General features: G+C 42.9%; 1 long non-coding RNA gene across 3 annotated transcripts; it reads left to right on the top strand.

Annotated features, from left to right (window-relative positions):
* Nucleotides 1–72: 72 nt before the first annotated feature.
* Nucleotides 73–23,144, top strand: LOC120021527. 3 transcript variants are annotated; one of them, XR_005472522.1, is made up of 4 exons: nucleotides 73–295; nucleotides 19,744–19,990; nucleotides 20,276–20,651; nucleotides 21,311–23,144. It is a non-coding gene; the product is annotated as an uncharacterized LOC120021527 (long non-coding RNA). The 3 variants fall into 3 exon arrangements; XR_005472523.1 differs by having other exon boundaries at nucleotides 19,744–20,391; nucleotides 20,508–20,651; XR_005472521.1 differs by having other exon boundaries at nucleotides 19,744–20,651.

The following is a 23,144-nucleotide window of genomic DNA, read 5'->3' as shown; positions in this document are numbered from 1 at the left end:
ATTGATCAGTACCGTCACATTTTATTAACATATATGGGCATACAAATTTATAAAGGGGAGGCCGAGCAAATGACCTCATTTTAAGATGGCTGCTACCTACATTCCGGTTAGCGTTGTGAAGCATAAACGAAATAAACACGGAGTACGTTGGTACACACCGAAAGCCGGGACTCCACAGGTCATGCGGATATCTGATTTGTCTGCCTGTGACTTACCGTTATCGATCACCAGACCCGAGAGTCGAAATTATTATTTTACACAACTTTTTCACCAAACAGCAAACATCTTACACAAGGTAAGCTTCGATTTGGTCTGTGTTTGAGCTATAGTTACATGGGGATTATCACATTAATCGTTAAGTTGGTAAGAACAAATCTAGCCTCTTGTCAATGTTATCTGATGTATAACCTAATTGCATCATCGAATGTCCACCAAGTGACTATCTTTGCGCATCAAAAATATGTTGTTGCCTACTTATCCGCTGTCTGCATCCATATCTCCAGACACCACCACAATGTTTGAGAGGTTGGTGTTGTAGAACATTTTGGCACATCCAGTGTGCAAAAACATTGCCACATTCGAACACTGGAGAGATTGAAAGGACACTTGAATGTACCCTGGATAGTGCTGTGTCGTTGTTCATTTGTTCAGTCGTTTCATTCTCAACCAGGATTTCTCATACTATGGAACGCCGTTTGGGTCTTTGCGTGTCAAATAACACTAATTCACATGTCAAATAAGCATGTTGACCAATCAGGACCTGAATATGACTGCACGTCACAATCATTTAACGTGTTCATACATCTTTTACGTAGTTATAACACATTGATTACACTATCACTAGTATTTCATATGTTACAACGATTCATCAATACGTATGCTATGATGCTGGTAAAATTGTCTCGGGCACCTACAGTGCTGGTCATAAAAAAAGAAGCTAGCTCATGGTTGCAAACAATGTTCTTCCCCAAAAACATAGCAAAACAACAATCTGTTTCAGTAGCTAGCTAACTATAGCTAGGTGTCATCATCTAAAATAACAATAATTTATAAGACAGTTCTTATTTGATTCATGGTGATAGGACCCATTTGTGAAGCTAGCCACAATAAGGTAGCCACAATAGTGTACTTTGCGGTTAGCCTTCCAAATAAAAGTATGTAATTGACAGTGATGCAAATTAATACAAATAGTAGAATTATGCCATAATTGTGTAGATCATGCTAAACGAGGTTGGAATGTTATATAAAATCAACAGAAATCTGTTGAAATCGCACTGGATGCATTATGCTTTAGAATTGCATTGGGGCATACTTATTTCACTGTACAGCCTTACCTATGGGTTGTGGATCAATGACATAGGGTATCAGTCTACTCAGTGACACAACATTAGCGTCGTAGGTCTTATTGCGGCACTCTGAAACAACTGAATTGAGCCACATTTATTGTCAACCTATGTGTAGAACACTATTCCAGAGGAAAAACAATACTGCGTGGATGTTTGAGTCTGATAACTCTGAGGATGTTGGGAAAAAATATTGGGTATTAAGTAGACTGATATCCCATTTCTTTGATCCCCAATCCTTAGGTGACGCTGTACAGTGCAATATGAATGCCAATACACACACTAGGCTGACTGGGGAGGTTTTCACAGTCCCGCGATAAGAGCTACAACGCTAATATTTGCATAAAGTCTTAACATTTGTGTTCTGTGGGTGTCAAAGTAGACTGATACCCCATTTCATTGCTTCACATTCCAACCTTATTTAACATTATCTAGTCTAAATATGCCATGATTCCACCAATTGTAACCTTCTGCATCGCTTTCAAAGACATACTGTTATTTTGAAGGCAAACCGCAAATTCCACTATTGTGCCTAATCCTTATCATGGCTAGCTTCACAACACATAACCCGGTCCGGTCGAGGCTCACTAGCCAGATGAAGCTAGCTGGCTGCTTATAACATTAGCTTTGGGCAACAGGGTTAAGTAGCTGGCTAGCTATTTATTTTCAGGAACTTAATTTCAACAACTGGCTACCTAGCTAATACTTACTCACAAGGATTCCTAAATCATTGCTAAGAATAATGAAAATGACTGCAGTTTCTACTGGTCATTGTTTTCAGGCTGGTTGTATTGGTGCTAGCTAGGTACCAAGCTAAAGCTAACAACCCCAGAAGTTGCGGTCTAACAAATAATGCTTTATTACCAACGTGGTATTGTAAACACATCGTTCGTGGCCGGTGTTTGCAGACTTTTTTGTACAGCTTTGACAGTGCTACTGATAGTAGTGGTGGCGCTTGGCTTGCACGTGCAAATTCAGAACACAGTTCTATTATAGAATGTTGTGTGTTATTTGACGTAAAATTAAAAGCTTATTTAACGCGTCAAATACTGTTATTTGACTCGTCTAATAGTGTTATTTGACGTGTCTTTTTTGACACGCAAATACCCAAACGGCGTTCCATACTATGTCGTGAATCTAATAGCAGTGACGCTATGACTGTGTAACTCTGGTATGGCAAAGGTTACCGGAGTGGTCGACCAGTCAGTGAAAGCCAACATCACCTACGACAGTGAACGGTTGATTGTCAAGGGCAATGAATTCCGTTACCTTGGCGTTAATGGATTTCGCCTTTGAGTTGTCTCACTGAATTTTTCTTACTCTTTCAAATGACTGCTCGACTTGTTGACTGTTCGATCCACACAGCAGACATTGTGGGCTAGATTAGGAATTATGTGTTGTACGTGTAGCGCAAAATTTTACGTGGCGTCATTACGTCATATAGGTATGCACGTCAGCTTTGACATCGGTTTTGCACATCGGCATTAAACTAGACATCGGGCCGATACCGATGTTGGCATTTTTAGCTAATATCGCCCGATTCCGATATGTTCACCGATTTATATCGTGCATCCCTAGTAGAAATTGTTTTTATACTTAACAAATAGCATTTAGGGATTGCAAATATTTAATAGCACTGGAATGATCTAATTTACAGACATATGCCACTTTGGAGAAGTTTATGGACACTTGGAAATGTCCCGTGACCATACCTGACACCACTTACTAAAACATCTGCCCATTTCTAGTTGTTAGGTCTATCAATCCCATTTTTTAAAATTATATTGTTCACATGTTTTGGAAGCCATCTGATGTGTTTCCAGCTCTTGTCATCAATTATTCACGTTTAGCTTGTCAATGAAAGATGACTTTCAAAATAGAATAACGGTTATTGTGTGTCCTTGATCTTGTGTATTCTGAACTATGTAACGCCTATCTAGCTTCTGATAATTTCCACAATCTCCCAGATGTCTTCATTCCAAATATACTATGTTTTTGCCTGTCAGAATCATGTAATTACACATGAATAGCAGTTACTTTTGGGTATGTCTATTTAGGTGGAAATCTACATTTTGCCATTACATTTGAGGTTTTCCTTAACTTCTCTAGGATAGGGGGCAGCATTTTCACGTTTGGATGAAAAGCATACCCAAATTCAACTGCCAGCTACTCATCCCCAGAAGATAAGATATGCATATTGTTAGTAGATCTGGATAGAAAACACTCTGACGTTTCTAAAACTGTTTGAATCATGTCTGTGAGTATAAAAGAACTTATTTAGCAGGCGAAACCCCGAGGACAAACCATTCAGATTTTTTTGAGGTCACTCTTTTCAATGGCAATCCAGATTTCTAATTGACCTTCTTGCAGTTCCTACCGCTTCCACTGGATGTCAAGTCTTTAGAAATTGTTTGAGGTTTTTTTCCTTTGTGTAATGAAGAAGTACGGCCATTTTGAACGAGGGTCACTTGTTGTGTACTGTTTGTTAGAGGAGCGTGACCAGAAAGCTAGCTACAGTTTGTTTGAATCCTGTATTGAACACAGATCATTCCGTCTTCAATTTTATCTATTATTTACGTAAAAAAATACCTAAAGTTGTATTACAAAAGTAGTTTGAAATGTTTTGGCAAAGTTTACAGGTAACTTTTGAGATATTTTGTAGTCACGTTTCACAAGTTGGAACCGGTGTTTTTCTGGATCAAACGCGCCAAATAAATGGACATTTTGGATATATATCGACAGAATTAATTGAACAAAAGGACCATTTGTGATGTTTATGGGACATATTGGAGTGCCAACAACAGAAGCTCGTCAAAGCTAAGGCATGAATTATATTTTTATTTCTGCGTTTTGTGTCGCGCCTGCAGGGTTGAAATATGCTTCTCTCTCTTTGTTTACTATGGTGCTATCCTCAGATAATAGCATCGTTTGCTTTCGCCAAAAAGCCTATTTGAATTCTGACATGTTGGCTGGATTCACAACAAGTGTAGCTTTAATTTGGTATCTTTCATGTGTGATTTAATGAAAGTTTAATGTTTATAGTAATTTATTTGAATTTGGCGCTCTGCATTTTTACTGGCCTTTGGCCAAGTGAGTTAAGAAAATATTTACTAAATAAACAAAAGTAAAAAAAGTAACAATGAAATAACGAGGCTATATCCAGGGGGTACCGGTACCTAGTCAATGTGCGGGGGTACAGGTTAGTGGAGGTAATTTGTACATGTAGGTAGGGGTAAAGTGACTGCATACATAAACAGAGTAGCAGCAGTGTAAACAAGGGAGGTAGGGGAGTGTCAATGTAAATAGTCCTGGTGGTCATTTGACTAATTGTTCAGCAGTCTTATGGCTTGGGGGTAGAAGCTGTTAAGGAGCTTTTTTGATCTAGACTTGGTGGTCCGGGACCGCTTTCCGTGCGGTAGCAGAGAAAACAAGTCTATAACTTAGGTGACTGGAGTCTGACAATTTTATGGTCTTTCCTCTGACACTTCCTACTATATAGGTCCTGGATGGCAGGAAACCTGGCCCCAGTGATGGACTGGGCCGTATGCACTACCCTCTGTAGCATCTTACGGTTGGATGCCGAGCAGTTGCCATACCAGGCGGTGATGTAACCAGCCAGGATGCTCTAGATGGTGCAGCTGTAGAACTTTGAGGATCTGGGGACCCATGCCAAATCTTCAGTCTCCTGATGGGGAAAATGTTTTGTCGTGCCCACTTCGACTGTCTTGGTATGTTTGACCCATGATAGTTTGTTGATGTGGACACCAAGGAACTTGAAACTCTCGACCCGCTCCACTACAGCCCCGTTGATGAGAATGGGGGCATGTTCGGCACTCCTTTTCCTGTAGTCCATGATCAGCTCCTTTGTCTTACTCACGTTGAGGGAGACGTTCTTGTCCTGGCACCACACTGCCAGGTCTCTTGACGACCTCCTTATAGGCTGTCTCATCGTTGTTGGTGAACAGGCCTACCACTGTTTTGTCGTCAGAAAACTTAATGATGGTGTTGGAGTCGTGCTTGGCCACGCAGTCATGGGTGAACAGGGAGTGCAGTAGGGGACTAAGCCCTGAGGGGCCCCAGTGTTAAGGATCAGCGTGACAGTCATGTTGTTGCCTACTCTTACCACCTGGGGGTGGCCTGTTCGGAAGTCCAGGATCCAGTTGCAGAGGGAGGTGTCAAAGTCCTTAGCTTAGTCTTGAGCTTTGTGGACACTGATGCTGAGCTGTATTTAATTAACAGCATTCTCACATAGGTGTTCCTTTTGTACAGGTGGGAAAGGGCAGTGTGGAGTGCAATAGAGATTGCCTCATCTGTGGATCGGTTGGGGCGGTATGAGAATTGGAGGGGGTCCAGTGTTTCCAGGAGGATTGTGTTGATGTAAGCCATGACCTGCCTTTCAAAGCACTTCATGGCTACTGACGTGAGTGCTACGGGCCGGTAGTCATTTAGGAAGGTTACCTTCGCTTTCTTGGGCACGGGGATTATGGTGGTCTGCTTGAAACATGCAGGTATTACAGACTCGGTCAGGGAGAGGATGAAAATGTCAGTGAAGACACTTGCCTGTCGGTATGTGCATGCTCTGAGTACACGTCCTGGTAATCCGTCTGGACATGCGGCCTTGTGAATGTTGACCTGTTTAAAAGGTCTTACTCACATTGGCTACAGGGAGCATGATCACACAGTCGTCTGGAACAGCTGGTGCTCTCATGCATGCTTCGGTGTTGCTTGCCTCGAAGCGAGCATAAAGGACATTTAGCTCGTCTGATAGGCTTGTGTCACTGGGCAGCTCGTGGCTGGGTTTCCCTTTGTAGTCCGTAATGATTTGCAAGCCCTGTCTCATCCGACGAGCATCCGAGCCGGTGTAGTAGGATTCAATCTTAGTCCTGTATTGACGTTTTGCATGTTTGATGGTTCGTCTGAGGGCATAGTGGGATTTCTTATAAGCGTCCGGATTAGTGTCCCGCTCCTTGAAAGCAGCAGCTCTAGCCTTTAGCTCAGTGCAGATGTTTCCTGTAATCCATGGCTTCTGGTTGGGATATGTACATACGATCACTGTGGGGACGAATTTGTCGATGCACTTATTGATGAAGCCGGTGACTGAGATTTATTTTATTTAACCAGGAAGGGCTCATTGAGATTTAAAATCTCTTTTTCAAGAGCGTCCTGGCCAAGATGGTGCTGTCTAAGTCACTACAAAAATTACAGACAAACATGAAAAACTACAAGTAATCTAGTAAAAACCATAGAATTCACAAGAGTATAACAAAATCAAAAAAAGCTCATTAAAAACATTGACAGGTTAGGGAATCAGTCTCAAGATCATTCATCAGTGATTTAAAAATACCAATCGGGACAAGTTCTTCCAGTTTAAAAGTATTTTGTAAGGCGTTCCAAGATGATGGCGCAGAGTACATAAAAGCCCTTTTACCAAATTCAGTTCAGACATTTGGAACAGTTAGCAGGATAAAGTCCAGCAAACGAAGACAGTACCCACCACATTTCTGAACAGTAAAAATGCCCAAATAAAAGTATACCAGTGACTGAGCCTATGAGTGACTAGAGAAGGCCAGCCAACCCTGGTATACAAAGTGCAGTGGTGCGTAAGGGTTTTGCAGTTTAAAATAAATCTCAAAGTGCCATGGTAAAGGGTGTCAATTGATCTCTAACACTGAGCGGAAGCATTCATATATAAAATATCCCTATAGTCTAGTAAAGGCATAAATGTAGCTGATACTAGCCTCCTTCTGGCTTCAAAAGAAAAACAGGCCTTATTCCTAAAATAAAATCCCAATTTCAGCTTCAATTTTTTTGTAAGTTGTTGAATATGCAATTTAAGAGGCCGTCATCAATTAAAATTCCAAGATATTTATATGAGGTTACAACCTCAATCTCCTTGCTCTGACAGGTAGTAATAGGTGAAAGGTTCGGATGTCTATTTCTTGCTTTTGTCAGTATTGAGGATAAGCTTCAATTGACACAAGGTATGTTATACTCCTCAATGCCATTGGATGAATCCTGGAACATATTCCAGTCTGTGCTAGCAAAACAGTCCTGTAGCGTAGCAGCCTTGTTATCTGACCACTTCCATATAGTGCAAGTCACTGGTACGTCCTGCTTTAGCTTTTGCTTGCAAGCAGGAATCAGGAGGATAGAATAATGGTCAGATTAGCAAAATGTAGGGCCAGGAGAGCATTGTATGCTCTGTGTGTGGAGTTAAGGTGGTCTATATATTTTCTTTCCTCTGGTTACACATGTGACATGCTGGTAGAAATGAGGTAAAACGGATTTAAGTTTGTCTGCATTAAAGTCCCCGGACACTAGGAGCGCTGTTTCTGGATGAGCATTTTCTTGTTTGCTTATGGCCTTATACAGCTCGTTGAGTGCGGTCTTAGTGCCAGCATCGGTTTGTGGTGGTAAATAGATGCCTACGAAAAATGTAAATGAATACGCTCTTGGTAGCTAGTGTGGTCTACAGCTTATCATGAGGTACTCTACCTCAGGCGACTTCCTTGATATTGGAAATTGCGCACCAGCTGTTATTGACAAATACCCCCACCCCTTGTCTTACCTGACGTAGCTGTTCTGTCCTGCCGATGCATGGAAAACCCAGCCACCTGTATATTATGTGTCGTCGTTCAACCACGACTGGGTGAAACATAAGATATTACCATTTTTAATGTCCTGTTGGTAGGATAGCCTCGAACGGAGATCATCCAGTTTATTCTCCAGTGATTGCACGTTGGACACTGGAACGGATGGTAGAGGTGGGTTACCCACTCAGCGACAAATTTTCACCAGGCACCCCGATCTCTGCCCCCTGTATTTCCGTCTATTCTTCACTCGGAGGATTTGGCGGGGATTTGGGCCTGGTCTCGGAGAAGCAGTATATCCTTTGCGTCGGACTCATTAAAGAAAATGTTTGTCAAGTTCGAGGTGAGTAATCACTGTTTTGATATCCAAAAGCTGTTTTCGGTCATAAGAGACTGTAGCAGCAACATTATGTACAAAATAAGTTAAACAATGCGAAAAAACAATGCGAAAAAACACAAGATGGCACAGTTGGTTAGAAGCCCGTAAAACGGCAGCCATCCCCTCAATATTCTTTCTTAAGATTGGTGGATGAATCTCATTATTGTAATCCTTTTGTGAATATTCGATGAGGATTATTGACGTCAACCGCCTGTATTCAATGGAGAGATGCTATGCTACAAGCCTCATGCCATGAATATGCATAGCCATCTCGAGACAACTCTGATAGTGTTTTTAATCAAAGTTGCTGGGATGTCACATGTCCGACTTACAGGATATCAATACACTCGTAACTACTTAAGCATTTTGAAACTTCTATTCGATCAAACAAACTTCACATAGCAAATATGCCATTCATTTTTTTGTTGACCAAATTCAATACGCTCTCATTGACCTCTATACAAAAACTCCTTGCTTGGTGGGCGACGCAACACACAAACGCCACCTGCTGAAGGGAGACCGAGTTGGGCCTCAGTCTTCCTCATCCTCGCTGATATTTCTCAACGATGGAAACCAAGTGTTGAGGTACAATCGACCAATCACGAGGTGGTGTGATGTAAACAACCATTCAGATTCCCCCCACACATGAGGACGGCATAATCCTGCTCAGCTGCTACAATCCCGGTTTCCCAAAAGCATTTTAAGGCGAAGTTCATTGTTAGAACCTTCGTAGGAGCGTTGTTAAATCACCGAACTGTTTCCCAAAACCATCGCTATTAATCTAACGCCTGCCGCAGACCACTCGTACAGCTAAGTCAGTCGTTAGATGCTTTTTTTGCCCTCCCACGTCACTTTATACACAGAAGATCTCCACTAAGCATAGAATCACATGGTGTATATGTGACCACAGATAACATCAAAACAAAGTTGCCAATGTCTTTGCAATTGATACAAAGCGATGGGTGAAAAGATGCTTCAAATGAAAACCGAGATGACTGCATTAAAATATAAAGAGTTAACTATAGGCCTATTTGAATCATATTTAAATAAATGTCATGTTCCATCAATTGAGTTATATTTTGCCACTAGTAGGCTGTCTAATTTGTCTGAACTCATTTCATGATGTGTAGCCTAACATGTGCTCAATGATAAGTGATTTAAGTGCATTTTTATTCGGTAAGCATTAGAATAAGCCACTTCAATATTTGAAGACGTAGGTCGTAGGTAACTCAGAGCTTATCCGTCATCAGTATTGTGAAATAGTTTGAATGTTAAGGTTAGACTTGAATGGCGAAGGTTGATCCGAGAGCAGCGCTCCCTTTCAATCCTAATCGCACTTGGTGTTTCGAGAAATGCATGTTACATCTTTGGGGATTAAAACACTAGTAAGCCTAAATTCCAGGCAACTGATTTCTCCTGCACTGGCAGGCTTACCTCTGGCTCAAAAGGAAAGTGGAAAATCATTCCTGCCTGCTCTTAATTGTTTAGTACCTTGTCTGTTCTTTATTTGTTTTTTGTTTGGTCAACCTTTCAACCTGAGGGGTATCCTACGAAGCAAGCGAGATCTACTCAGACTTCATCCGTACTACGACAGGGATATTGCACGTCTGCCTGCCGCTACCTCCTGTGGAGGTGGTTGAGCAACACTGGGCTGTGACTGGAGCAGAGATGGCTGGATGGGTAAGGGGGGTTAAGAGTTGAGGAGGACTGGTTGGAGTGTAGTGGTGGAGAGGAAAAAGATGGAGGTAGAGTAGTGAGAGGGAAGGTTAAGAAGAAGAGGAAGCCTGAGGAGACTTTGCAGGTCTTGTCGGAGGAGAGTAGTGATGAGGGAGGTTCGGTTCGCAGTATTGTACTGCGAGTTCAAGGTGTTGGTGAAATTTAAGGACGAGGGTGGAGTCGCGGCGGTGAGTCCGATCATGTTGACTAGGGATTTGGAGAGTAAAGTAGGAGAGGTTGTGTCTGCTGAAGGTCTTCGTGGTGGAAGTTTGGTGTGTTTAAATGTAAACAGTATGAGGAGGTCAAACTCAAGCAGGTATGTAAATGTGTAGTTGATAAATTAGTAGCGTGCCCGATCAAACTGGACGGTAGTGGGTGAAGGGAGTACAGGAGTATGTAGTGGAAGAGGTGGTGTTGGGAGGTGGGAACATGGTTATAGTGAACTTTTACTTTGGTAGTGGTATGGGGGATGATTAAGAGGATGAGTGGGGTCAGACAAGATTGGGATCTCCCTGTGCTGAAAGTGGGGCGATTGTTGCAGTGAGAGATATGGAGAAGGCAGAGATGTTAGCCCAGGCATTTGTGAAGGTGCACAGCTCTAATAATCGGACAGAAGAGAACATCCGGGGATCCTGGATCAGAGGGAGATGGTGGGGGATGCATTGGATGCCCCTTTTACATTGCATGAGATAAGAGAGCCTTAGCTAAAGCTGGGGTAGCATCTCCTGATGTGTTACATCATGAAGTCTCATCTCAGAGACACTGCAATGGAGAAAGTATTGGGCATTTACAATAAGGTGTGGCAGGAAGGGAAACTGCCTGGAAGTAGGCTTTAGTGGTTGCCAATACGGAAACCAGGGGAAGGCCCTACAACTCCTTCAAGCGATTGGCCGATAGCGTAGACATGTATGGAAAGTTATGGAAAGGATGAAAGGCAGGCTGACTTACTTTATGAAGAATAGAGGACTAATGTCACAAGATCAAAGTGGGTTCAGAAAAGGCAGGGGAGCGATGGATCCTGTACTGTGTGCCTTGAGTCAGTTATACAGAAGGAACAGGAAAATGAGGTGGTGGTAGACACTTTCTTCAATTTAGAGAATGGAGTTGATGGCCATACTCTTGGCTGCAGAGTGGGTGGAGGTGGTGAGGCCAGACAGGGTAGTCATCGGCTCTGACACCTTTGCAGCACTGATGAGCTTAAATTAATTTGTGTCTCGGAGCAGACAGGATGTATTGTATGAGGTTTTGCAGTGCTTGTAAAGGGTGAGACAGATATTTGGGATGTTCGTCTGAGTACCAGCTCATGTGGGAGTAGATGGAAATGAGGATGTGATCGACAAGCAGGTTCTTAAACATCCTAATGTTGAGATGGAATTGTCAATCAGTAAAGCTGTTTTTAACCATAAAAACAAATGGCAAGCACTGTGGAAAGGGGAGGGAACTGGAAGAAACCTGAATAAGATTCAGGAAAAGGTGGGGGCAGAGACATCAGGCCGAGAGAGAAGGGAGGAAAGTGTAATCACAATGCTGAGACTGGTACACAAGGCTCAATAGTACAAATTGGTGGGGAAACAGCCATCTGGGAGATGTGATCATTGTCAGGAGGCGCTGGTGACCGTGGAACACATTCTATTTCAGTGCCAGAAATATGGGAGGGAAAGGGAGTGATTTATTATTAGATCTGTAGAGTAACTGGTTTGAAAAGCCAAGATTAAGTGAACTGCTGGGGATATCTTCAGGGGATATAGTATTTAATTATGTATTTATTTTCCTTAGGGTATTTTAGTCTTTCCATCTCTGGTCCATAATCCAATCCAGTTGGTGGCGGTAATGCATCTTAAAGTTGGTTGCCAACCGCCATTACAAATCCACAGAAGATAAACTCCAGCATATTTTTAACTGCTAGTGCACGTTGCACATAGTAAGTCGAACACTGAACTCTTCAATGAGACAATGCTGAAACATCAATCCATGGGCGAGTCAGTGCCACATTTTCGTTTGAGCCTAAATCAAAATGAAAGAAAAGTTATCTTGCAAATTCAGCAGTCTATGGTGTGAAATAGGTGTGCTTATCAATGCACAAGCACCTTTTCCCCACTCCTATCGCTCCTATCTGTGGAACATCTTGTTGTGTTGTGGCCACAGACATATCATCCATAGAAGGGGTTTGGAACTGCTTAACCTGGCCATTTGATTGTTAAACTCATGGGTACACGAGCAATAGCTGCCAGTCTTGACTTGAATACCTTTTTCTTTACACAAACATCTTAATACAGTATTTATTCAATTGTCTTCCTCAAATGAAGGGGATGATGACAATCTTTGCGAGATGGAGGGTATCTGATTTCATTGGTCCTCAACTCGTGGCTCAGACACTTTATTTAGGACAAATGGAGTTAGCCTGCCCCGGAGCAGGTTAGTTTGCCATAGAAATTTACCTGCATAACTTACGTATGACCGGTTACTCAGAGTTGAACAAAGTTACACCTCTAGCTCCTCAAACCCAGTACTTACTCTGTTCTCCGTGAAGTAGGCTTCCAGAGTTTTTCAACCTTGGCTTAGTACTGGCGCGCTACAGTAGCTGACTGACTGTGCTGCTGTGATCATTTCCATCTGCCTGGAGCCTTCCTCTGATTGCCATCTTATTGTTGACTCTTCTCCTCTGCCCAATGCCACCTTTACCTCACAATCTCACTATTGGATTAGCTGACTCTGCTAACTGCATACACCGGTAACATTATTTGATAACTGCTTAGATGGTGTTTTTACGTATTTTTAAAACTTTGGTTTACTTTAAAAGGGAACTGCACCCACTGATTTTGCCTTTGCTTTTTGGCTTGCTCATTAGACAAATCTTCAAAGTAGCCACCCTTTCTCTTGATGACAGCTTTGCACACTCTTGGCATTCTCTCAACCAGCTTCATGAGGTTGCCACCTGGAATGCATTTCAATTAACAGGTGTGCCTTCTTAAAAGTTAATATGTGGAATTTCTTTCCTTATTAATGCGTTTGAGCCAATCAGTTGTGTTACGACAAGGGTGCACCAGTCACTCCTGCAGCAAAGCACCCCCACAACATGATGCTGCCACCCCCGTGCTTCACGGTTGGGACGGTGTTCTTCGGCTTGCAAACCTCCCCTTTTTCGTCCAAACATAACAATGGTCATTATGGCCAAACAGTTCTATTTTTGTTTAATCAGACCAGAGGACATTTCTCCAAAAAGTACGATCTTTGTTCCCATGTGCAGTTGCAAACTGTAGTCTGGCTTTTCTATGGAGGTTTTGGAGCAGTGTCGTCTTTCTTGCTGAGCGGCCTTTCAGGTTGTGTCGATATAGGACTCGCTTTACTGTGGATATAGATACTTTTTGTACCTGTTTTCTCCAGCATCTTCACATGGTCCTTTGCTGTTGTTCTGGGATTGATTTGCACTTTTCGCACCAAAGTATGTTCAATTCTAGGAGACAGAACGTGTCTCCTTCCTGAGCGGTATAACGGCTGCGTGGTCCCAGGGTGTTTATACTTGCGTACTATTGTTTGTACAGGTGTATAACATCGAGCACACAGCCATGCAATCTCCATTGACCAACATTGGCAGTAGAAAGACCTTACGGAAGAGTTGTGACTTGACGTGGCACAGTCATAGGGTGCCACATTTACAACAAGTCGGTTTGTCAAGTTTCTTCCTTGCGAGAGCTGCCCCGATCAGCTAAGTGATGTTATTGTCAAGTGGAAACGACTAGGAGCAACAACAGCTCAGCCGCAAAGTTTTGGGCCACAAGCTCAGAAAACAGAACCACAGAGTGCTGAAGTGCGTCACGTGTAAAAATCACTAACATCTTCATGTTCTCAGTAACACTCACTACCAAGTTCCAAACTGCCTCTGGAAGCAACGTCAGCACAATAACTGTTTGTCTGGAGCGTCATGAAATGGGTTTCCATGGCCGAGGAGCTGCACACAAGCCTAAGATCACCATGCCCAATGCCAAGCATCGGCTGGAGTGGTGTAAAGTTTTCTACCATTGTACTCTGGAGCAGTGGAAATGCGTTCTCTGGAGTGATGACTCACTCTTCACCATCTGGCAGTCCAACGTACGAATCTGGGTTTGGCGGATGCAAAGAGAACGCTACCTGCCCCAATGCATAGTGCCAACTGTAAAGTTTGATGGAGGAATAATGGTCTGGTGCTGTTTTTCCTGGTTTGGGCTAGGCCTCTTAATTTCAGTGTAGGGAAAATGTAACGCTACAGCATACACTGACATTCTAGACAATTCTGTGCTCCCAACTTTGTGGCAACAGTTTGGGGAAGGCCCTTTCCTGTTTCAGCATGACAATTCCCTTGTGCACAAAGCGAGGTCCATACAGAAATGGTTTGTCGATTGGTGTGGAAGACCTTGACTGACCTGCACAAAGCCCTGACCTCAACCCAATCGAACACCTTTTGAGATGAATTGGAACACAGACTGCGAGCCAGGCCTAATTGCCTGACCTCAGTTAATGCTCGTGGCTGAATGGAAGCAAGTCCCATTAGCAATGTTCCAACATCTAGTAGAAAGCCAGAAGAGTGGAGGCTGTTATTACAGCAAAGGGGGGGGACCAACTCCATATTAATGCCCATGATTTTGGAACGTGATGTTCGACAAGCAGATGTCCACATACTTTTGGTCATGTAGTGTATTTACAACTCAAGTACAAGTTAACCAATGTTTAGGTGTACCCATGAGGCCAAGTAATTACGGGGCGTGTTTGGTTGACAAACTCACCTTTATCTTCTCTCCAGTCAATGTCTCCAGCTCAGCCTCCTGGCCGACCGTGAACGAGTTGACCATGACCTTGGTGCCTGTGGTCACGGTCACTTTGAAGTGGACTCCATTCTGCTCAATCTCCGACACGCTCTTGATGTCCTTGCCCTTCTGGATGAGATCATCTGGCAAACCTAAGTGTTGAGGAGGAACATGTTAAAAGGGGTTGGCAGTACACATTGAACTACGTATACAAACTATGACTACTTTTTTAAAACTTAGTACATTTTACTTTTCAGCCTATAGCCTTTCGCAATGGTGTGCAGGTTCTCTTTGGATTACACCTCCATGCTTTTCAATTTGGGAATTTGTAGTCAAGACATCTTTATATTTAAGAATAACCATAGCTGAGGAGCACCATAGTCAAGATGAGAAACCCAACTGACCTAGCAGTATTTCTGGGTACAGGGGTTATGCTATTGGTTACAAATAACCATTGAGCTAAAGTGCAAAGATTAGCTATCAGTCAGATAAGGTAATCTTACCTTATCTGGATGTCATGGACATCCAGTACCATAAAGTACAGCACTTTAAGTGCAATAGCCTAGGGCCATCAAACTATTGTAGAGGTTTAAGTTATAGCAGAATTTGCTATAAATAAATCACATTCAGAATTAGCTCAAATTGAGCTGTAGTAAGATGCATTTTTAAAAAAAACATTGCATCTTGATTTTGTCCAAAGTAACTTAGCAAAAGCGCACTTTTAATGGCAACTTTTGTTGACATGCCATTTTTGTTATTAGCTGTATAGATGAAATTTGGGATGTGTTCAGTGTGAACAGCTTTAGACAATGTAATACTTAAACAATTGTTTACTAATATTACAATAAATCAAATCAAATCAAATTTTATTTGTCACATACACATGGTTAGCAGATGTTAATGCGAGTGTAGCGAAATGCTTGTGCTTCTAGTTCCGACAATGCAGTAATAACCAACAAGTAATCTAACCTAACAATTCCACAACTACTACCTTATACACACAAGTGTAAAGGGATAAAGAATATGTACATAAAGATATATGAATGAGTGATGGTACAGAACGGCATAGGCAAGATGCAGTAGATGGAATAGAGTACAGTATATACATATGAGATGAGTAATGTAGGGTATGTAAACATTATATAAAGTGGCATTGTTTAAAGTGGCTAGTGGTACATTTTTACATAATTTCCACCAATTCCCATTATTAAAGTGGCTGGAGTTGAGTCAGTATGTTGGCAGCGGCCGCTAAATGTTAGTGGTGGCTGTTTAACAGTCTGATGGCCTTGAGATAGAAGCTATTTTTCAGTCTCTCGGTCCCTGCTTTGATGCACCTGTACTGACCTCGCCTTCTGGATGATAGCGGGGTGAACAGGCAGTGGCTTGGGTGGTTGTTGTCCTTGATGATCTTTATGGCCTTCCTGTGACATCGGGTGGTGTAGGTGTCCTGGAGTGCAGGTAGTTTGCCCCCGGTGATGCGTTGTGCAGACCTCACTACCCTCTGGAGAGCCTTACGGTTGTGGGCGGAGCAGTTGCCATACCAGGCGGTGATACAGCCCGACAGGATGCTCTCGATTGTGCATCTGTAGAAGTTTGTGAGTGCTTTTGGTGACAAGCCAAATTTCTTCAGCCTCCTGAGGTTAGTTAGCTGACCAACTATGACCACCCTAATACAAATACCCACACTATATACAGTGCATTTGAAAAGTATTCAGACCCCTTGACCTTTTCTACATTGTTACATTAGCCTTATTCTAAAATAGATTAACAATTCCTCAATCTACACACAATACCCCATAATGACAAACCAAAAACACGTTTTTTAGAAATGTTTGTATATATATGTATATACACTGCTCAAAAAAATAAAGGGAACACTTAAACAACACAATGTAACTCCAAGTCAATCACACTTCTGTGAAATCAAACTGTCCACTTAGGAAGCAACACTGATTGAGAATAAATTTCACATGCTGTTGTGCAAATGGAATAGACAAAAGGTGGAAATTATAGGCAATTAGCAAGACACCCCCAATAAAGGAGTGGTTCTGCAGGTGGTGACCACACACCACTTCTCAGTTCCTATGCTTCCTGGCTGATGTTTTGGTCACTTTTGAATGCTGGCGGTGCTTTCACTCTAGTGGTAGCATGAGACGGAGTCTACAACCCACACAAGTGGCTCAGGTAGTGCAGCTCATCCAGGATGGCACATCAATGCGAGCTGTGGCAAGAAGGTTTGCTGTGTCTGTCAGCGTAGTGTCCAGAGCATGGAGGCGCTACCAGGAGACAGGCCAGTACATCAGGAGATGTGGAGGAGGCCGTAGGAGGGCAACAACCCAGCAGCAGGACCGCTACCTCCGCCTTTGTGCAAGGAGGAGCACTGCCAGAGCCCTGCAAAATGACCTCCAGCAGGCCACAAATGTGCATGTGTCTGCTCAAACGGTAAGAAACAGACTCCATGAGGGTGGTATGAGGGCCCGACGTCCACAGGTGGGGACCTTATATATATATATATATAAGGATTTTATATATTTCTTTCATCCATTTTAGAGTAAGGATGTAATGTAACAAAATATTAAGTCATGGTCTGAATACTTTCTGAAAGTACTGTATATATTCAGTTTTGCCAATTGATTGTTGATGTTTTGTTGAAATGGTCAGAAAAAACAATGTTTCTTATAAAAAGAAGTGATGTAGTTAGTCTCTCCTTAACTCTTAGCCAAGAGAGACTGGCATGCATAGTATTTATATTAGCCCTCTGATTACAATGACGTGCCACTCTGTTCTGGGCCAGCTGCAGCTTAACTAGGTCTTTCCTTGCAGCACTCGACCACAGGACTGGACAATAATTAAGACAATACAAAACTAGAGCCTGCGGGACTTGCTTTTTGGAGTGTGGTGTCAAAAAAGCAGACCATCTCTTTATTACGGACAGACCTCTCCCCATCTTTACAACCATTGAATCTATGTTTTTTGACCATGACCGTTTTAAAATCTAAGGTAACACCAAGTAATTTAGTCTCAACTTTAACAGCCACACCATTCATTGTCAGATTCAGCTGAGGTCTAGAACTTAAGGAATGATTTGGTACCAAATAAAATGCTCTTAGTTGTAGAGATGTTCATGACCAGTTTATTACTGGACACCTAATCCAAAACAGACTGCAACTCTTTAAGGGTTTCAGTGACTTCATTAGCTGTGGTTGCTGATGCATTTATGCTTGAATCATCAGCATACATGGACACATGCTTTGTTTAATGCCAGTGGCAGGTCATTGCTGCAGAGGATAAGTTCATTAGAGTTAACTGCGTGTCAGATTGCATCCCAAATAAATGCTTTAGTTCAAGTAATAGAAACATCTCAACATCAACTGTTCAGAGGAGACTGTGAATCAGGCCTTCATGGTCGAATTACTGCAAAGAAACCACTACTAAAGGACACCAATAAGAAGAAGAAACTTGCTTGGGCCAAGAAACACAAGCAGTGGAAATCTTTCCTTTGGTCTGATGAGTCCAAATGTGAGATTTTTGGTTCCAACTGTCTTTGTGAGACGCAGACAATCTGACTTTGTAGATTACATTCCTTTCTCCCTTTTTTTCCTCATGTTCTTTGTTTGTCTGTATGCTATCCTCTTCTAACCAGATGATCTCCGCATGTGTGGTTCCCACCGTGAAGCATGGAGGAGGTGGTGCTTTGCATGTGACACTGTCTGTGATTTATTTTGAATTCAGGACACACTTAACCAGCATGGCTACAACAGCATTCTGCAGCGATACGCCATCCCATCTCATTTGGGCTTAGTGGGACTATCATTTGTTTTTTAACAGGATGATGACCCAACACACACCTCCAGGCTATTTGATAAAGAAGGAGAGTGATGGTAGTGCATCAGATGATTTGGCCTCCAATCACCTGACCTCAACCCAAGAGCGGTGGTTTGGGATGAGTTGGACTGGAAATCTGCTTTTCCATTACTCTTACAAGTGCTCAGCATATGTGGGAACTCCTCCAAGACTGTTTTAAAAGCATTCATCATGAAACTGGTTGCGATAATGCCAAGAGTGTGCAAAGCTGTCATCAAGACAAAGTGTGGCTACTTTGAAGAATATAAAATATATTTAAATTTAACACTTGTTTTGGTTACGACATGATTCCATATGTGTTAGTTCATAGTTTATGTCTTCACTATTATTCTACAATGTAGAAAATAGTAAAAATAAAGAAAAACCCTTCAATGAGTAGGTGTGTCCAAACCTTTGACTGGTACTGTATATATATGCTATCTAACTAGCTAGAATCCACATGGATCCATTTTAGCTAGATATCTTGCTATTCGTGAGATCGCCAGCTCACTAACAAGCTAAATGTAACAGATCTAATGTGACTCAAGTCAGCCTGGCTATAACTAACGTTAGCTAGATACTTTATCCTAAAAAAATTAAATGATTTTGAAGTGATCTGTGCAGTTTGTCTAGCTAGTGATTTTCTTTAGCTAGTATCTTGGTTAGCCAGCCCACATTGAATGTCGTTGATTGAGGCTAGCAAGCTAGTGTGTGTCAAATTCACATTAAATAGCTTTCAAACACAATTATAGATGGCTAGGTAAACACCATTACTATCCTGCTATCTAGCTCATAATTGTTAAGTAAAAATAAGACAGAGTGTAATTACATTAATAAATGTGTCTGCATTGCTTGAGCAAACTTATTTTTAGAAGATTAGGATGAAAAGGTGGTCTCGGTACGTGCTTCCCAAACTTGGGGTCGGGGTCCCCTGAGAAGATCTATACAAACAAATTATTATATTTTCTTCTATTCAAATGGGTGTAGAATAAAACCTTTTAGTGTCAAGTAAGGACTGTTTACACTGTCGTTTGCTGTTTACACTTGGCTAAAACCTAGCCTACTATTAAATACATTATCGTTTTCCACAGGTTCCCATTTCATGACAAGCTCAGGCTGCAGCAGTGGGTAGCAGATTTCAGGTGAATGAATTGCAAACAAAGCCAACACTCTCGTCTCTGTGCCCATCACTTTGAACATGAGTGTTTTCAGCATGATGACAAGGGAAAGGTCCGCCTCATCCCGACTGCTGTGCCCACCATTTTCTCCTCCCCTGATCGTCCTCAAAAGGGGTCACAATGCCCAATTGAAAGACAAAGGAATATGGTTGGTACAGAGGTAAGTGTGAACGTTGATCATGCGAAAGCGTCTGCTGTACATGATCACACTTACTGTGTAAGTAACGTCGTTGAGGATGCAGATGCTGGTCACAGCAATATCACTGTGATGCTGCATCTACATGATGACACAAGACGTGTGTCAGATGTAGGCCTACGTTACAATGATATAACTGTGAGAGTCGATGTAAGTGAGGAAAGTGTGGCGTCAGAGGTCCATGATACTGGGATTAATGATCATGTTTATGCTTGGACACCCCTTGTTCCTGAAAAAAAACTACTGTAGGCTACTGACGTCACCAGGCGATGTTCCCACACCTCAGCTGAGCAATGAGTATCAAAATCCAATACCGACAAACCCACGCTCTATCCCAGTTTGCCTGCATTTTTTTCTTCATTGGCGTGAGTGTCATTTACTGTTTGTTTTCACATGCCACATACCTGAGGTCCTCTTGTGTGTTCCACCTCCAGCTAACGTTGATCGCATGCCATTTATCCAATTTCAATTGTGTTCCAAGCTGGCCGCTGCTGATTCCTTGCCTCTACCAGAGAGCTACCTGGCTAACTAGAGTGGAGCTGCAGGCTCCATCACTAGGCGATGTTCCCACACTTCAGCTGAGCAGAGGATCCAATACGACAAACCATGCAGCAGATCCTCAATGGTATAGTGTCTTGGTTAAATACAAAGACTCCTTTACATTTGAATTGACAATGGTGCTTGTGTGCATCTAAGATGTTTTATAAGCGGCATGATTAGAGGCATAACCATATGGCTATGGAAGTATAGGAGAAACTATTGTTAATGATATCTATCAATCTTGCATACTGTTTTCTGAAAGTTATTTCAAAACATTTTACTGCAGTGGCCTAAGTCAGGGTCACACAGTGTTTCTTGATAGTCTTAAACAAATATACTTTGAAACAAAAGTACACACCTTACACATGGTTATGGGCTTAAAAAAATAAGACACCTCTAACATGTCAGTTAGAGTTGAAATGCATTCAATTTTGAGTGCATACCAATATTACACTTTATACATCAGTGAAGACTGAAATATAACAATCGCTTGACATAGAAACAACAGATTTTTGGCATTACATTTATTTGATTAATTATGAAATTGTGAAAAATATTAATAACATTCCACCCATGAGGCCACTAGAGGGCGATTTAACACTGATTTGGATTACCTGTTTATTTCAAAACACCCATACTGATGAAAGTGACCTTATGGAATTCCTAGATATTGTCACACCCTGATCTGTTTCACCTGTCTTTATGCTCGTTTCCACCCTGTGTTCTCTGTTTGTCTGTTGCCAGTTCGTCTTGTCAGGTTTTACCAGCGTGTTTTCCCATCTCCATGCTTCATCAAGTTCTGTTTCCCTGGTTCTGACCCCGAGCCTGCCTGCTGTTCTGTACCTGCCCGACTGTGACCCATTTACGAACCTCTGCCTGACCCCGACCCTCCCTACTGTTCAGTACCTTATACACTCTGCCCTGGATTACGGACCTCTGCCTGTCTTTGACCTGTCTTTTGCCTTCCCCGTTTGGGTCAATAAACATCTCTAGCTGTCTGCATCTGGGTCTTATCCTGAGTTAATGGCAGACTCGGACCAACTCCACAATGCTGTCTCCCTTCAAGGAGCCACCATTGGAAGACACGAGGAGTTACTGCAATGTGTTATGGAGGGACTCCATACCCTGGCAGAACGCCATGACCAGGCGTTCGATACAATTCCGCGGATTCTCTACTGGGCAGTGGTTCACACCAGTAATTTCTCAGCCTACCCCAGTGTCCCAAGAACCCCATTTACCTCCTCCGGAGCGCTACGCTGGAGATTCTGGAACTTGACGGGCTTTTCTCTCCCAGTGCTCCCTCATTTTTGAGCTGCAGCCTTCTTCATTCCCCTCGAGGATGGCGTACATCAACGCAGATGTCCGGGAGGGAGGGAGCCTGGGCTACGGCGGTGTGGGAGTAGTCTTTAGTCTGGCTCAGTCTGGAGGAGTTCGTGGCAGAAGTTCGGAAGGTGTTTGATTCTCCGTTGTCCAGGAGAGAGGCTGCTACGTCAAGACTCCCGTAGTGTGGTAGACTACGCAGTGGATTTTACCATGTTGGCGGCTGAGAGTTCCTGGAACGTGGAAGCATTGTTCGACATGTTCCTTCATGGATTATCGGAGGGGATCAAAGATGAGCTCGCAGCCCGGGAGCTGCCCATGGACTTTGACTGTCCGGATTGATGGGCGGCTTCGAGAACGTAGGAGGGAGAAGGAATCTGTGCCCTGTCGTCTTCATTCACCCTCGATTCCCACCTCGCCTCCGAAGAATCCCGGAAACCCCCGAAGTCTACATGTCCGCGTGAACCCGACGTCACCGAGTGCTGCCGACTTGCCTCCTTTCGGAGTCCATGCACCTGGGCAGGAGTCCATCTACACCCAGAGCAGTCTATATTGTGGAGCTACGGGAAATGTTGTAGGTACCTGCCCATTTAAAAACCCAGGCTCATCAAGAAGGGGCGAGTACCCTGGTGGGCCATATGGTGAAGTTTTCCTCTTCCCTTAATCGCACCCCTTTCCATGCCATCCTGCTGTGGGGGAACCAGACGAAATCCCTCTGGGTACTCATCGACTCTGGGGCCAATGACTTTTTTGGGGGATGCTACCCTGGTGTCTGAGCTGGGCATCCCCACTCAGCCCCTCTCCTATCCCGTGGACGTTAGAGCGCTGGTCGGGCGCTCTATAGGCCAGGTCACTCACAATACCACTCCCATCAACCTACAAGTGTTAGGGAACCACAGCGAGGCAATCCAATTTATGCTGATTAAGTTTCCTCGGGTTCCGGTGGTATTGTGAAACTCTTGGCTCCAGCAACACAATCCCCTCATAGACTGGACTGCTGGTGCCATTATGTGCTGGAGCCCATTGTGCCATGCCCATTGTCTGAAGTCAGCGCAGCCTGCCCCAGGACGTCCAGCCCACAGCCCAGTCTTCCTACAGGCTGGTACTCAGGGTGTGGGGTGCTATGGTCATTGTCTCCACCTAGTAATGAAATACAGAAGTGGAACCAGTAAAAAAAAAAAAACATGGAAAACTGGGAAAGCTTAGGTGTAATTGATATACAAATATTACTTTATAATGCATGTTGAGTATTGGAAAA

The sequence above is a fragment of the Salvelinus namaycush genome, chromosome 26 (genome assembly GCF_016432855.1).
Source record: "Salvelinus namaycush isolate Seneca chromosome 26, SaNama_1.0, whole genome shotgun sequence".
Taxonomy (NCBI): Eukaryota; Metazoa; Chordata; class Actinopteri; order Salmoniformes; family Salmonidae; genus Salvelinus; species Salvelinus namaycush.
This window is presented reverse-complemented; position numbering and strand designations above follow the sequence as displayed.